General features: G+C 36.6%; 1 long non-coding RNA gene across 1 annotated transcript; it reads left to right on the forward strand.

Moving 5' to 3' along the window:
- Positions 1-702: 702 nt before the first annotated feature.
- On the forward strand, positions 703-10,188 carry LOC129057774 (uncharacterized). Its single transcript, XR_008522544.1, has 3 exons — positions 703-787; positions 4,487-4,551; positions 9,893-10,188. It is a non-coding gene; the product is annotated as an uncharacterized LOC129057774 (long non-coding RNA).
- The last annotated feature ends 1,184 nt before the right edge of the window (positions 10,189-11,372 follow it).

Here is an 11,372-nt window from a genome sequence, read left to right on the forward strand (position 1 = left end):
TCACAGCAATAAAAACCACAGAAGACCAACTCCAATCCCAGGAAAAGACCTGGATTCTGTCGAAGAGCTCATGGTAGGGTGGGCTCTGGTTGTGTGGCCCAGGGCAAAGTCAGAGTGAGAATGAGCCTTGTAGAGGGTGAAATAATTCCTCACAGACTCCCACCCTGGACACCCTGATCATTTCCTTCCAGATGCCTTCACTGGACACCTCCCTCCTTTGCTAGGGTTTGATCTCACGAATCACTCGTCCTTGCTCACCTCACAGGCATGAGGCAAAGCCAGGCAGATGTGTGTAGCAGCATAAACCAAAAAAGTAGAGGCATTTTCCCAGGACACGTAGTCTGGCGAGTTCTGAAGTGCTGATCTCATATTTTTCAACATTTTTTTTCACTCCACACTATATTTTTATCTCTTCATGTTTTCAAGCAAACAGACCACCCATTCCTTAGTAGTCCTGCTCCTCCATGTTATGCATGCATGCATTTCACCTACCCATTTCTCAGAGATGGATACCTGGTGTGGCTTCAATTTCCTGAGAGTACGTACAAGTTGAAATATGCAACCTCAACCTGTTTCTTTACAAACATGCATAAGCATTGCTAGGTCATGGCTGTGCATTATCTGTTTCAATATAAAAACTGCCAGTAGCTGTTTAGAATGCCCACCGCAGACTGCCCCTGGCAACAATGCACGAGGCCTTCTGCATTCCACATTTCAGCCCTCGCTGGTCATTGGCCCATTCTCTAACTCTTGCCAGTCAAACGAATGTACAATTGTATGCAGATGCGTGAGTGTCATATGTGTTGTTCTATTTGGTCTTTTCCTGACTGTGATTTTTTACATCTCTTGATATGATTACAAACCTTTCAAGGCTCTTTGTTTTGGAAATTTCCCATTCATAATATTTGTTTGTTTTTCTACTGGGATGCTGAGTTTTCTCCCAGATTTTCAGGAAATAATTGAATAGTGTAAATATTCATGCCATGTCAATTTTAGACATGGCAATTTGTTTCTTCCCTGTAGTTATTAACGCTGTCTATTGTGTTACTTTCTAAAAACAAATGCTTAATTTTTACATAATCTCATACATAATTTTTCCATTTGCTATTTATGCTTCAAGGTTTTAAGAACTCTCTAATACTCCTATATCTAAAAACAGTCTCCTTCAATTAACTTTAAATCAACTAGCAATGAATTTCCTTCAATTAACTTTGTCATTTTTTTCACCTTCAATATTGAATATTTTCAGAGTTCATCTGCATATATGAAGTTACATGATAATCAAGTGTTGTATTTCTTTCAATAGCATGCCATGTTTTCATTCCATTTACTAATCAGTCTTTTTTTTTTTTTTTTTTTTTTTAAGAATATCCCTCTGTAGCCCAAGCTGGAGTTCAGTGGCACCATCTTGGCTCACTGCAACCTCCACCTCCCAGGTTCAAGCAATTCTCTTGCTTCAGCCTCCCGAGTAGCTGGGATTAGAGGTGTGTGCCACCATGCCTGGCTATTTTGCATTTTTAGTAGAGACAGGATTTCACCATGTTGCTAGGCTGGTCTCAAACTCTTGCCCTCAGGTAATCCATCTACTATGGCCTCCCAAAGTGTTGGGATTACAGGTGTGAGACACCGCACCCGGATAACAGTCTGTTGTTGATCACCAGTTTTTATATAGTTTTTCTTTTGAACAAAAGTATATTATAAAAACACTTGAAAGGAGTATTCAGAAATTGATTTTGAATACTGGGTTAAAGATTCAGGTATGGTCATTTTCCTACTTCAAAATGCAAAGGAGGTAAACTCACAGAAGAAAACGATGTTCAAAGAACACCAAGAGATCGGGGATTGTGGCATATCTCTGGGTGAAAGGAAGCAGATGGGAGGATGTTTACTGACGAAGTAGTATGAGAAGTTGTAGTTAAAAACACAAATTAGGCCGGGCGCGGTGGCTCACGCCTGTAATCCCAGCACTTTGGGAGGCCGAGTCGGGCGGATCACGAAGTCAGGAGATCGAGACCATCCTGGCTAACACGGTGAAACAACCACCCCCCGGCTAACTCAGTGAAACCCCGTCTCTACTAAAAATACAAAAAATTAGCCGGGCATGGTGGCGGGTGCCCGTAGTCCCAGCTATTCTGGAGGCTGAGGCAGGAGAATGGCATGAACCTGGGAGGGGGAGCTTCAGTGAGCCCAGATTGTGCCACTGCATTCCAGCCTAGGAGACAGAGAGAGACGCCGGAAAACAAACAAACAAAAAAACCCAAAACAAAACAAAACAAAAAACACGACTTAGTCAGGAAACAATCTTCCAGTTGGAGCCTATGAAAGGCTCAGGAGGTAAATTTGGAGGTATGGAAGTTAGGAAAAGAGAAGTTGCAAAACGGTGAAGGCTCTATTGAAAAACTAAAAAACAGAAACTTCAAACCAAATGTTCCTCTCAAACAGAACGAGTAAAGAATATGAAAAACCAAAGCAATCAACAAAAACAGCAACAAAGAAAAATGTCTCTTTCTTAAAAATCTGAATGTAATCTCGGGAATAATAAGGGTTGCCAGAAGCACCAACACCTAAAACAAACACTTCCTAAATCTGGAAATAAGGGACCCTCAGGCTATTGGCTCCTTTTGACCCCCAAATTAGCCTAAAAATGGAAAACACAGCTCTTATACTTATCACAGCTCCATTCACACTTCCCATGAAAAGAAACAATATTTTTCTTTTTTGCTTTATTCATATAGAAAACAAGGAAACGCCGAGGAGAAAGCAAGAATGATAATCAGTCTTCTAAATGGTAAATGGGCAATCAAGATTCACCAGTACCTATAGAATGAAAATGAAAACCCAATATAGACAGAGAAAGACTAACCTAAATGAATTTGGAGATCAAAATAAAATTTTTAAACATTTATTATTACCTTCTCCAGAATTTCTAATACAGTTTGAATAAGAACTTTGTTGAAATGTTATTATTAAAAAAAATAAGCAGAGAACAAGAAAGAGTCATTGGACAGTTGAACATTCAATTACCAAATAAAAGAAAAATTAAATGTGCAAGCTGGACCATAAAGTCAAAACAAATCTTCAAGAATATAGAGCAAATAGACAAAGAAATGAAAATACAATGGAAAACAAACAAATAAACAAAAAAGAGAACTAGAGACTCAGCCACCAGGGATATTCAACATTTACACTCGGAATTTCCCAGAAAAGAACATGAAACATGAATGAGGGAAAATGTTCAAGTAAATAATGCAGAAAATTCCCGGAACTTAAAAAGAATTTTTTTTCACATAGAAAATGCTTGTAAAGAGAGATAATAGGATTAAAGGCGGAAAAAAGCCCATCACTAGATAAGTTCTTGTGAAATGTCAGAACATCAAGGATAAAGATTATTTTAAATATTTTAAAAACATAAAAGAAACCTATTAAACTGCTCATATGATCTAAGAGGAAATAATGACCAGTCTATCTTATTACAAGAAGGCAATAAGGTGAAAGCTTTAAGATTCTGAGGAAATATTATTTTGAACTTAGACTTCTAAGCCCAGCCAAACCATCTATCATGTGTGAGACAAATTTTATATACATATATATGCATATATTATCTATATGTTTGTATTATGCTTAAAATATTTTCCATATGAAAGGGCCATTGGAAGTCTACTATAAAAACTGTACAGAATCAGATGACACTTTATTCAGTTAGGACTAGGAGGACAAGGTGCTGTGGAATGGTGTCTTTTTGGAAAAAATAATGCAAGTAGTAGCTATTATGATTGAGAATTTTAACAAATGTAAGGATATAAGAAAAGCTTCATATTTTTTGTCAAAAACAAAAACAAAAAAAAGCAAATAGAAATGACAATTACATAGAAAGCTCTACTAGTAATTCAAGGTCCAAATCTAAAGCTTAGAAATACTTTAAATATGGAAGTAATTCAACCTGAATCTTTAACCAGATATCTTGAATCAAATTCTGTGCATGCCTTTTCAAGTGCTTTTGTGTTGTATTTGTGTTAGTAAGAAAATATATGACATAATATTTAGCATTTTAAAAAGTACAAACAACCAGTTTATTTGTTCAAGATCTGCCAAAAACATCTTCCTTCAAGTGGCATGTGGTGTTGGCATTGAAACTTGAAGGAAAGTCATGTAATCCTATACCACTCGCTCTGTAGAAAACAATATTGTTCTGGTTACAATAATGTAAATGCTGTTTATGAGATTTTCAGGTTTAGTGTTAATTTTTGGGCAAATCAGAAGATTTAGCTGTGATATAAAATGGAAATGTGATAGAATAGGAAAAAATATAAATATGTAACTGGCAAAATTTAGGCAATTAAAAAAAGAGAAATGGTACAAGAAAGGGAGACTTTACAAATACCCTCAATATACACAGTGAGTAATGTAGTCTCAATTGATGCAACAAATGGTCAATGTTTAAGTAGATTGTTTGTTAACATTATGTTAATATTATTTAAATTCACAGCAGAAGCTAATTGAAGATCTCAAAATTACATAAGAACAGAAGAGAACAATGGAGAAATAAAAAAGGTATTCAAATATTTGACTTTGATAGTTGTGAGGCAATATAGTCTAAGTATGATGAAAACAATGAATTAAAGTTCATTTTAGCTGTGCGGTTTAATATTGCAAGGGTGGAAAGAAAAAGAAATTGAGAGAGGCAAAGAGAGAGAGAGGTTATTGAAGGGGCATTCCTTCTAAAGATTATGCTACCAGCTTGAAAATATTGTTGAGTTATAAGAGGAAGAGAAAAAGAATGACTAAGAAAATCATTATATTAACTTGGTTACTACTTCAGAGTGTGTTTATTTTGTAATTAATACGCAGCACATAAATAGCTAGACTTCACCCTGCTCCTCAAAAGCCAGTCTTTCAAGCTTTTTCCCGTGGAGCCATTAGATGTCTTACAGTAGAGTATAACATATGGCTGTTAAATGATTTTTTCTTATTTAGCATTCCCTCTTTGCATAAAAATTGCCTGATGTTGCTGACCTATAAGAACAGTTAATCCTAATAGTAGGCTACAGTGTAGTTTTATTATTTATGGCACAGAAATTAATTCAAAGATCAATTGGGAAAGGAAAAGAATTAAAGATGTCCAGCATATTTTACCAATGAACAAGAAAATAATCTTTTTTACTGGATAGCTGGGGATTACTGTGTTCTGTATACACATCATTTCTTTCAAAGACTGCAAAAGAGTATTGCCTTGGAGACAGAACATTGCAGAGATGTAGCTAACATAATTTTTTTGGCACCTAAGTTTAATTCAAAAGGATTAAGTAAGTGTATTCATAGATTTTAAACCAATCAAATCACAAAGCCAATTCCTGCATTAATTTTCCGGCAAACTTAATTATACTGCCCCAAGCTCTGACTTCTCATCAATTAATCGAGCTGTAAAAACCTGGAGCCTAATTCTACAATGTATTAATCAACACATCTGATGTACGAAACACACTTTATTGTAATCTCTCAGCTAAAAATCAAACCAGGAACCACTGTCGATTTAACCATATTCAACTTAAAACACATTAATATTTTAACTAATTAATTCTTAAAAATTGTGCCAGTTGACCAGATGAGACAGCAAAGTAGATATTTAGAAACAAGAAAACCAGAGTCATAGTGACTGAGCACAAATTTTACTTTTAAAATTAAACAAAAAAAGTCTAAATGGAGCAGTTTCAAGGAGAAGTAAGAGCTGTTTAAATGTGGTCAAAAAGGTGTAAAACCACGGTGGGCAATCAGGAGCCCTCTCCAGAAATAATGCAAAAGACAGCTTCCGTGCATTTGGTGGTGAAGTCTAGCATTAGTGGTCAAGTCTAGCAAAGTTAGACAAAGATTCATGCACTGTTCCTGTTCCAAGTTTTTAATGTTATATCATTAGGGACTTTCTCCCAAAGATGACTGAAAGTTGATATGATGGGCTTGGATGACAACTCCTGTTCAGGAAAGGTAAAAAGATAAAAAATGGAGTTAGTAAAATCCCATAGTACCTTTTACTGTAGAGAGACAATAGTTCATGACCCCATAGATCAGACATGTTTAAGTACAAAATTGTCAGACATCTGAAGCTTGTAGTCTAAAATTTTGAAGAATAGAAAGAAAATTTGGAAAGGAGTGTGAATTAATTACAGTTAAAAACAAACAAACAAAAAAACCCATTCACGCTTGTAATCCCAGCACTTTGGGAGGCCAAGGCGGGTAGATCACCCTAGGTCAGGAGTTCAAGACCAGCCTGGCCAACATGGTGAAACCTCGTCTCTACTAAAAATACAAAAAATTAGCCAGACGTGGTGGCAAGTGCCAGTAATCCCAGCTACTCAGGAGGTTGAGGCAGGAGAATCGCTTGAACCCAGGAGGCGGATGTTGCAGTGAGCCGAGATCACGCCATTGCACTCCAGCCTGGGGGGTAAGAGTGAGACTCTGTCTCAAAAACAAAAACAAAACAACAACAACTAAAAAACATTTAAACATTTATACATACTGATATTTGATAAACTTATATGGCATTTGATCAATATTAAATTAAAAATACAATGAATTCTGTAGAGTTAAGATTTCCATATTACCTAGAGAGTGAGTTCCAAAGCCTCCAAGATGGTATTATATTTCAGCCTTATATCATCTTTTTATGACAAATAAGTTTTAAAATCAAAACAAGTCAATTTTACAAGCTTTTCTTCTCCCTTTTGTTTGCTCTTTACTTTTGTTAAAAATTTAGTGAAGATAACATATTTTATGTTTATTTTCCAAACTAGAAAGGAGATAAACAGGAGAGATTCTGCACTACTTTCTCCTCCAGTACAACCTCAAGCCATTTCTGTCTCCACTCCCTCAAAGAACATTGACCATTTATCTTTGGAAAATCTGTTTCCTCTGCCTCTCCTCATTTTAATGTCTCTATTCCTTCCGTGATCTGGATGTCAACTGCAGAACCCTATTCAGATGCTTGTAAACTGATTGCTTAAGTTCCAAAGCAATTAGATAGTTATTACACACTTTCACAACCCCTTCATTTACTTCTTTTTAGATGTTCCTTTTCTTCCCCCCATAGAGTCTGCTGCTTTATCTAGTCATGGTTAAAATATGCTCTGTTTGATAGCAGTAAAATTATGTGATGCGCAGGATTTCTGTGTAAATTTTACACCTACATTTACCACGCTACGAGCTTAAGGAAGAGGTAGAGCCATTCATATATGTAAAAGCCAGGAACTCTCCTAGGCACTTACATATATTTAATTATCACAACTATTCTCAAGATTGAAGCACTTTTGTCCTCATACTAGATTGACAGAAACTGAGGTTCAAGATGTGGTACATGGCCTAGTTGGGATTTGAACTTAGGTGCGGCTGTCTCTAAGCCTCAAACACTAGCGTAACGTGGTGTATTTTGCATTTCTTTCTTTTCTTTTCTTTTTTTTTTTTTTTTTTTTGAGACGGAGTCTTGCTCTATCGCCCAGGCTGGAGTGCAGTGGCATGATCTCAGCTCACTGCAACCTACACCTCCCGGGTTCAAGTGATTCTCCTGCCTCAGCCTCCCAAGCAGCTGGGACTACAGGCGTGTACCACCATGTCCAGCTAATTTTTGTATTTTTAGTAGAAACGGGGTTTCACCATATTGGCCAGGCTGGTCTCTAACTCCTGACCTCATGATCCACCCACCTCGGCCTCCCAAAGTGCTGGGATTACAGGGCTGAGCCACCATGCCCAGCCGCATTTCTTTATTATTTTTTAACCCGTACACTATAAGCCTCCCCTTCATTTACATGTGGGCCATTTCTTTTCATTAGCATATAATATGTGATTTAGGGAAGACAGAATTTTGTTAATATTAAAACAAAATTTTAAAGTAAACCTTTAGACATAACTATGAATTATTTTGAGGATTTAATAATAAATGATTAAATAGAGATACTTTAAAATATTGTTGGATTTGGAAGTTTCCGTTTCTTTTACCTTTCCTGTGTCGTACAATTTTTCTATAAAAAGTGTAAGTAATTTTACTGTGGATGTAATAAACATTATTTTTTTAAAAGACACCTTCTGTGAACAGAAAATGTTTTACTTTCTTGGTGGGATCAAACCAAATCAAAGCTTTAGAACACTCTTTTAAATGGAAAAAATGATTAAAATTTAATGTTATATATTAATAGGTGAGTGTTAAATTCAAAAAGACTTGAATGACTTTATTATACAGAATTTAGTAGAGCAAATAATAGAATTGATTATAAGGACCTACAGATATGATTCTACCATTTAATACCCATGCTATTTAGTCACTCTTTGCTCTTTTTTCCACAAAATAAAAATAAATAAATCATTGTAGAGTTGTTATGATAGCTCAATGACTTTAAAAGAGATAATATGAGTAAAGTGCCTAGCCAAGTACTTGGCACACCATAAGCACTGAGTACATAGAAGCTATTATATGATATGAAAAAGCCATTATAAAGGTTCTTGATTTATGAATATTATGGAGTAGCTATTATGACTAAATGATCAAATAATCTTCATGCAGGTTTTATAGAAGTGAGTTATTTTTGGAGTCTTACTATTTCGGGGCTGGAAAGGGCCTTGAAGATAAAATATAGTTTTTAAATATATAAGGATGCAGGTGACTATGCCCTCACCCAGAGAATCAGAATGCTTGGAGGATGAGCACTTGTAATTTTCAAAGTAGCTTCAAGGGACTTAGAGTTTGTATGATGCCGTCTGCTTAAGAAGAGCCCTGTATCATTTCCTGTTCTTGTGGGGATATGCAAATGACGGAATGAGAAAAAAAATATGCAAATGAGGACCCAGAAAAGTTTAGTGATGTATTTCAGGTCACAGTACATATAATAGCAATCTAAGAAGTAGCCTAAGGACCACTGACTTCTAACGCAGGATTTTTCCTTCTATAACACACCAGCTCTTTTAAAAAAGACCATTGCATAATGGAATTTAATTGCTTCCTTTTACTATTCACTTCCATTAAAGTTGTATTCTTCTCAGCCAAGGAATTATAAATAGCTTTGGAAAAGATTGTTTTTAAATGAGACCTGGCCTAAATGAGCCCATGGTACACATCATATGCTTTGCCTCGCAGGGACATCTTACTCCACAGTGACAACCACAGGCAGAGGCCCTGTTTCATTCAACACAAGGAAGAAAAGCTATCTTAGATCTCAGTGGGAAAGGTCCTTTTTAATCACCATGGGAAGTGATTTCAAACAGCAGGTATTTTTAGATTTATCTCAAAGCCAGAAGAAGTGTCTGTGTGTGCCTGTGGGAAGGAAAAAAGGAGAGAGGGAAAGATACAGAGACAGAGAGAAAAAGAGAGGTAGAAAGAGACAAAGAGAGACACACAGAGAGACAGAGGTGTCCGGATATTCATGTGTGTTTGTTAACATTTATTGTGTATATGTGTTCTCTCTTACCATATGGCAAATAATCATGAAGAAAACAGCAGAGAGAAGTAAAATAGGGCTTTATTAAGATAATTGCTTCAATATATACTTGAAGGTATTAACACCAGATAATGTGAAACAATAATCAGGAAAATATTTCACTCACTAACCCAAGCTATCTGGCGATACTGGTAACAGTCTGCCCTTTCAACATCAGATGAACTACTAGCAGACACCCTGTACTTTTCATTTAAGAAAAGCTCCAGGACTTCTCTGTTTCCAAAAATAAATAAATAAATAAATTTAAAGAAAGAATTAGGTTCCTTACAAAAGAGAATAATAGGAACACCAAACAGGTCAAATCATAGTACTATTTATGCCAGCCTGCTTTGAAACAATGATTTATATATACAATGCATTATTATGGGGTAAGCAATTGCAACAAAGTCGCTCCACCTCCTCCCTGGTTGCTGCAGGCCTCTCTGTTCCCAGTTCAACAGAAGCAGCATGGATGGATGCAGCAGGCTGTCAATCAAGGGGAGATAAGAATCCCTCTTCGCATGTGCTGCTGCTCCACTTTGGGGATGGCTCAAGTCTTCACACTGCACAGTCACTGTTTCCTCTGGACTTTTAAGAAGGTTTGCAAGTACCTCTCTCATCCCTAACGTTTCATGATGATTTTGTCTACTGGCAGACGCTACCACAACCTCTAGCAAAACTAAACGATAACAAAATAAACATTTTGCTCACTTGGCGAGAGAGTGCCCAAGGGAAGAACTTGTCTTTTGGTGTTTTTTATTAATCATCTGCTGATAAAAATATACCTACGTAGAATAAAAATCTCCTCACTCCAGTGATAAGCAGTCTGTCAATTTCCAAACATGTTGAAATCCTTTGGAACCAAATAGTTCTTCTTTCCATCCCCAGTTAAGCTGCTTTCTGGTTGGTGATCTCAGGCTGTTATTGATCTTAGATTTCTTCACCTGTGGAATGGGGTGAAGGACAATAATGACTTGATAGGGAGAGTTTTGCTAGAGGCGGGTCCCAGTGGCTCACTAGAGCCTACTGTGTACACCCTTTCCAAACTCTGCACTCTATAGCATGACATTGCTAGTGGGAAACCTGTCATCTCTGGGGTATTACATCATAGAAATTGGCAAACACTAAAAATCTTTTTTTCTCCAGACAGCTTTAAAGATTTACCAGCACACCACTGCTCATAAGGTTGTGTTAAATTTTAAATGATATAGAGGATTTAGCACAGGTAAGTGTTTAGTCACTTAGAGTTACCTGCTCCCTTCTCCCATTTTTTTTTGTTTCCCCTCTGGTGAAGTTTGCACTTGTTCTCCAACATTTCTCAACACAACATTCAGGTTTTATCTGTATAGCTGCATAACTGAGACTATGTAGAAACAAAAAGGATTTTGGAGTCAGGCAGAGAGAGAGAGAGAGAGAGAGATGCCAGCCCATAGGCACTTACTGTACGACCACCAAAAATTCTGTAGTGCCAGTGTGTTTCCTCATCTGATAAATAAATAGGAAAATACCTCCTTGCGGTTTGTATAAAAGAAACTGAGAGAGCAAAATTAAAGGTCAATTATTAATAAAGGTCAATTTAATAATAAATTAAATGCCAAGCAAATACTCATTGCTTGGCATTTAGGAAAAATTTAATTTTCTTGCTTTTTTAAGAGAGACTCTAGAGACTTTGAATAACTAAAATAATTTTTAAAAAACAATAAATCTCCTGCTTTATTTGAAATGGTGCATTTCTGAGCATCCTCGGGAGGGTGTCAGGCTGTGGGTAGCAGCATCACACCTTCAAGGTGATGTTTCTCAGGCTCGTGCTTTGCTTATTCATCTTAGGACTTGGGGAAAACAAGGAAGTCCTTGGTAGTCCTGGGCAGACAGAACCCTGGATAAGGCTTCCCTGAAGGAGAGGCAAATATTTAGACA

The sequence above is a fragment of the Pongo abelii genome, chromosome 12, assembly GCF_028885655.2.
Source record: "Pongo abelii isolate AG06213 chromosome 12, NHGRI_mPonAbe1-v2.0_pri, whole genome shotgun sequence".
NCBI classification, from domain to species: domain Eukaryota; kingdom Metazoa; phylum Chordata; class Mammalia; order Primates; family Hominidae; genus Pongo; species Pongo abelii.